This window comes from Pteropus medius, unplaced genomic scaffold (assembly GCF_902729225.1).
Source record: "Pteropus medius unplaced genomic scaffold, Ma_sr-lr_union100, whole genome shotgun sequence".
NCBI lineage: Eukaryota > Metazoa > Chordata > Mammalia > Chiroptera > Pteropodidae > Pteropus > Pteropus medius.
The window spans coordinates 1,249,671-1,255,670 of record NW_024350927.1 but is presented as its reverse complement, the minus strand read 5'-3'; positions in this window follow the sequence as shown (position 1 = coordinate 1,255,670).

Sequence of the window (6,000 nt, the reverse complement as noted above, 5' to 3'; positions counted from 1 at the left end):
AAAGCTTCATCTGTATTTGTCCAGTGCTAGCATCACCGCCTCAGTGCCACCTCAGGTCATCAGGCGATAGACTCTCATAGGAGTGCTGGTCCTTGGTGCCAAAAAGTTTGGGGACCACTGGTCTAGAGTAAGAGACCACGGTTGGGCTTCCATTATTTTGTGTCCTTTCTTTTCTTTTTTTGAATCTCACAGATTGCAAGGACCTTGTCAGCTTACAATCCTTTTTTTATTTATATTTTTTACACCTACAGCACCTGGTCTTCCTAGGTGGTCTCCCATCCAAGTACTAACCAGGCCCGACCCTGCTTAGCTTCCGAGATCAGATGGGATGTTTCGTGTCTTTGTTAATGGGCACCTATTCAGTTCTAGCTCCTGCGCTAAGCATTTTAACTTCTTATTTCATCCTCACCATTCTATGGGGGAGGCACTGCTACTCTCCCCATTTTCCAGGGGAGGAAATGCAGGCTCAGAGAGGTGAAGGCACAGGCCCCAGGTCACACAGCTGGGAAGAGTGGTGTTGGGGTTGGCAGCTGGACCTCTTTCCTGCTGCACCCACCCTCAGCCAGCTCACACTTCCTGCCTCTACAAATTGGCCTTCCGGGCCAGCTTGCCTCTGCCTGTCCCCATCCTCCCTGTACTGGGTCCAGAGCACCCTGTGGGAGCCAGGTAATGAATTTTACAAGGGAGGGAGCCTTGGGTGAGGCACTGAGCTGGAAGGGAATGGAGAAATGGATGGATATGGGAAGCTCTGCCAGATGGGGGCTGTGTGCCTCTTAGTCCTAACACCCATCCCCCATCGCATAGCCCTCAACCTCGTCACCCTCCCCTTCGACTCCCAGAATGGTCTTCATGGCTCATCTGGTCCAGGCTTTCAACAGATTCCTTGAAAATTGTGAAACCTTTGGTTGAAACGGCTCCTAGTACATCAAGCAGATAAAAGTGGGTCTCGTCTGGCAGCAGCTGGGAGTCAGGGCCAGGGCTCCACTCTCTGTTCCTCCCTCTCAAAATTCCCCCGAGGCCATTCCAGGGAACCCCAGGTTGCCAAGGAATGCACTTAGAAAACCTCTAATCCTTACTGGTACCTCCTCGTCGAGCAGATGGGGAGAAGGAGGCCTGAAGATGCTATCCAACTTGCTCAAGGTTGTTCAGGGAGTCAGGGGCAGAGTCGAGGCCTGACTGCCTGGCATCCACTGCGTGTGTCCCCTGCGTCCTCTACAGTGCAGGGGGCTCCACGGAGCCTCCCAGAGCCGTACTGTGTAAAATTCCCTGTTTGAATGCCACGCGTGCCCGGTGCTGTTTGCTCACAGTGTAGAGCCTGGCCCTTCTAAATCCTTATCATCAGAGCTGAGATCCTCATTCCCAGCCTTCCCCCACCCTGCTCTCCGGGCTGACATAAGGGGCATTATCTGTCTTAGAGTCCAGAGCTCTACGAACGGGACACGTGATAAATGGTGTTAGCTGATCAGCGCTGTGTTCGGCTGAATCTCCTTGAAGAAAAGACACAGAAACAGTTCAGGGGGCCACAGATGCCCCAAGGCCAGACTCCCCCTGGAGATGTGAAGACCAGGCAACACGAGGCCTTGGCAGATACCGGCCTGTACTGGGCCTCCTTCTTAGGGGGAGCCCTAGGGAAGTCCCTAACTCCACACAGAGATAAGCAGCGTTGCCAGCAGGCACGACGAGTGCTCAGGGTCCAGATGCCTCCATCTGACTGTGTAAGCTTAAGCCTCTGCTCTTCTCTGGGCCTCAGATTCCCCATCTGTACCATAAGCCATTGGCCTGGATAATCTCTAGTGCCTTAGTAGCTCAGGCAGCCTCTGGTATCTAAACTCCAAGCTGCTTTGGGGCCCCCTGACACAGGCAGAGTATGTGGGCTGCCCCCTCATCTGCAAGCCCAGGGACCAGCTCCACGCTGCAGCCTTCCCCCCACCTCCCACGGCCCCCGCCTGCCCCCCGCCCAGAGGACGGGCTCTAAAGGAAGGCTGTCTTTTGTTAGTAGAGCTGCTTCACTCAGCAAAGGGGTTTTTGTCTTTGTGAGATGACTTCCCAGAACATCAGCAGAAACTTCTGGCTGGGGAGGAAATGGGGTCCTGACTCCAGTGGGAGCCTTCAGGCTCTTGTACTCTACGCCATCGGGGCTGGAACACCTGGCAGGAAGTTGGGCATGCTGGTGTGACTTAGTGGTTAAGAGCATAGACTTTGGACTGAAACAGACTTGGCCTTGAATTCTGGCTCTGCCACTGACTTTCTGTGTGACCTTAGGCTAGTTGCTTAATTGTCATATGGCTCAGTTTCCCTAACTGGATAATAGGGACTAATGATACTATCTAATTAAAATATAGGAATGGTTCAAGAAACAAATGATAACAGGTGTAAAATGTCCAGCAAACTGCATGGCACGTGGCAAAGACTCTATTATGATAAATTGCATTTGCTACCCTGAGTTTTAGTCTTTCTGGTACCTACGTCCTTTGCAATGAGACCTCGCAGTGGCTCTAACCCAACAGGCAGAGTGTATTTCCCTATCCCTTGTCCCTGGTCTGGCCTCATGATTTGCTTTGGCCAAGTGGGAAAGTGGCAGGAGTGATGCTGAGCCAGTTCCAAGTCTAGGCCTTGGACATTTCCACTCGTTTGCACTTGGACTTTTGCCTTTGCCATGAGAGCATGCCCGGCCTACCGGCCGGAGCACAGGACACATACAGAGGAGATGTACTCAGTTGTCCCAGTTGATCAGCCAGCAGTCAGTCAACCTCCAGACTCAGGAGCCCAGCTTAAACCAGAGCCGTTGGACCGATCCACAGACTCATGAGCTAAATAAATGGCTTGTTGTTTTAAGCCACTGAGTTTTGGGATGGTTTGTCACATAGAATTATTAGGGCACTAGGTAACTGATACAGATATTTGTATTATTAAACTTAGTCAATATGTCAGAGGTAGCCCCGTGTACTAACTTGCCGTGTGTGGCCTTGGGGAAGTCACATATTTTTGATTATTGTGTGTTCTTATTTGCTAAATGTTAGTCATAACACCCAGGGCTTTTGCGATGACAATTGTGATGTAGATGTTGGAGTTAGACTGGGGCTGGAACCCTAGCTCCATTACTTAATGCTTAACCTTGAAACATCACTTGACCTGTCTGAGCCTCATGTTCTTCACTTGTTGGGTGACAAAATCATTTCAAAAGGACTATTGTGAAGATGAAAACTTCTCATTTCAATGGCTGAATCCAGTGCTTGGCATATATTAGGGACACTTTCAACAAAACACCCGCCTACTTAGAGGTTTAAAACAATAATTGTGTACTATTCCTCTGGATTCCATGAGTTAAACGTGTTGGTTTTTCTGCTCTATCTGTTCTCGGTAGGGTGACTGGGCTGGGATATCCAGGTAGCTTCACTCACGTGTTTGGCAGTGTGCGTGGAGCTCAGCTAGGGTTCTCTGCTGTGGCCTTGAGGTTTTTCTTCATAGCCTGGCCTTTGTTTAAGCTTACATGTCTCAAGGTAGCATTCATTTTAAGAGGGAGTATTCTAAGAAAAAAAAGCCCCAAGGAGAAAGCATCTATAGACCTTCTGCTTGCTCATGCTTGCTCACATCCTGTTGGCCAAAGCGAATTGCATGGCCTTGTCCAGGGTCAGTGAAGGAGGGACCTCTACAAGGGCAGAAATGCCAGGAGGTACAGTTATTGGGGGCCGCCCTGCACTGGTCTACCATGGGCTTCTTAGGTGGTTTGGGTTGTTGCTGTGATTCTTATTGATATAATGAAAGGCTTGGATTGATGATCTCTGAGGTCTCTCCCTCCCAGTTCCTCTATCCTGTGATCCAAGAGGATGAATGACTCGCCCAGGGCCACGCACAGAGGTGGGGGAGGAAGCCGATAAATTATGGAATGCACATAAGCAGCACTATTGATAAAACAATCAGTAACCGAGAATCGACAGAGACATAAAACATTATACACCTGAGCCTTTGTTAAGAGTTTTAAATGTGGCAGGACCATGGCAGGGCAAGCTGTCCTGTGCCTGCATTATTGCGGACAGTGAAGGGTTGGGAAGAGAGTCACAGGAGCCTGGAGCAGTGGGGGAGACTGTCACACAGATCCTAGACCCCTTCCCATACTGAGTGGAGGCCTTGCAAATAGAGCTGGGCTTTCAAACCAAGGGTGAGGGTGTGTTTTCAAAGTGAGGCTCAGAGAGGTCAAGTCACTCGACCAAAGGCCACACAGCTAGGGCATGGCAGAGCGGGGATTTGAACCAGCATGACTAGGTACAAAGTCCAGGGTGTGTTTTACAAGCCAAGCTGCCTCCATACTCCTTAGAGCATCAGCCCTTCTCTAGGAAGCTGAGTCAGAGCAGGCAGTGGGTACTCAGATGGGCACCAGCCTCCTACCTCCTCTCTCTGGAGGAATGGAAGGGCCAGACTAAAATGGGACCACCAGGACTGGACCCAGTGGGTGTACAAGCCAGGAAGTCCCAATGACATGCATTCTTGACTTGGAAGCCCTTCTGACAGGTAGTCTGGTGGGTGGTGAAGGTCAGACTTTGGATTGGGTTAAGCCAGAGTCTGAGGCTCAGCCAAATTCCTTACAGGCTATGGGATTTTGGGTAAGGACCCTAATGTCTCTGGGCCTCATTTCCCCCAGATAGCTTTAAAGCATGAACTGAGAGGATGCACACTGAACCTCAAGGCCAGGGCCTGGCTCTCAGTAAACACTCCATAATGCATAGGCACTGAAACTCTGAGATCCTATCTGGCAGTGGCAGAAGAGACAAGATGACAGATGATCTCTCCAGGCCTCTTTCAGACAGGATTCTCACCCAAGGCCCAGTAAAGTGGGTGTACATATGTCTTCCCCACCCCTCGCACCTTCCCGCACCACTGGACTGTTGAAAAGGAAACGTGAGTGAAACAGATCGGTTGGCCAGCGGTGCCCGCTGTTGACCTATCCCTGGGCAGGGCCCTGCATGCCCTGGAAGAGCGACCTCTATTAACGTTGACATGTTCAAAAGCCGAGTATTAGGATGCAGTGCTCCTCTCCTGTCCCTTTAAAGAATCGGCTGTTACGTTTCAAAGACCCTGGCCGAGCGTGAGGAGCGTCTGGGAGTGCAGTTCCTGGAGGAGGAATATTCCATCAGACGCCTGGGATGGATGGGGCCAGCGCCACTGTAGACGCTCACATCATTGGACGAGCGGCCCAGCGTGAAGACTTCACTCACCAGGGTAAAAGGATGCTCATTCCAGCCGGAATGCCTGAGCAAACGCTGGCGCCTGTGTGCGTTTCTGCTGCCCGTCCTTTGCGGCAGTCCTGGTTCCCCCGCTAGGTCAGAGCCAGTCCAACTGCTCACCATGTGTGGCCAGGTGGGAGTTATTTTGCCCATTCTGCAGGAGACCGTGAAGTCCAGAGGAGTTGGTGACTTGCCTGAGGTCGCACAGCCCAGTAATCCAGGAGCCCAGAACGCTGGCACTGGATGAAATCTTCAAGGCAAGCAGTACCAACTATGGCATTTTATAGTAGGGAAACTGAGGTCCAGAGGTGAGAAGTCACTTGCCCAAGGTCACACAGCCAATTCTGCAGAGAGGAATTTTCTAATAATCGGCAAAGAGAGGAAGTGCAGCTCCTGGCTCCTAGTTGACACTTAATAGATTTAAGTCCATTTCCTTCTTCCTCCTCCTTTCAGCCAAAGCCAACGGAAGGAGGGGGAGTTACGATGATGAGAACTGAAGACTCGGGGAGGCGGAGTGAGTCCCAGGTAGGAACTGGGTGTACTGTCTGCCTTTTACACACGATTCCCTTCGACTCCGACCTCGAGCCTAGGGAAGCAGGCTCGGCTGCGGGGAGCTACCCTGGGGGTCAAGGATGGCATTCTGCACTGTGGATTCTCAGCAGAGCGCACGCAGCTTCCAGAAGGCTGGGCCCCCGAGAGTCTGGGGTTTATGGGTACTTCCTGGAGCCCCAAACAGCAGTTTCCTCTTCCGTCCCACCTGTGCCCCGCTCCAGACAGA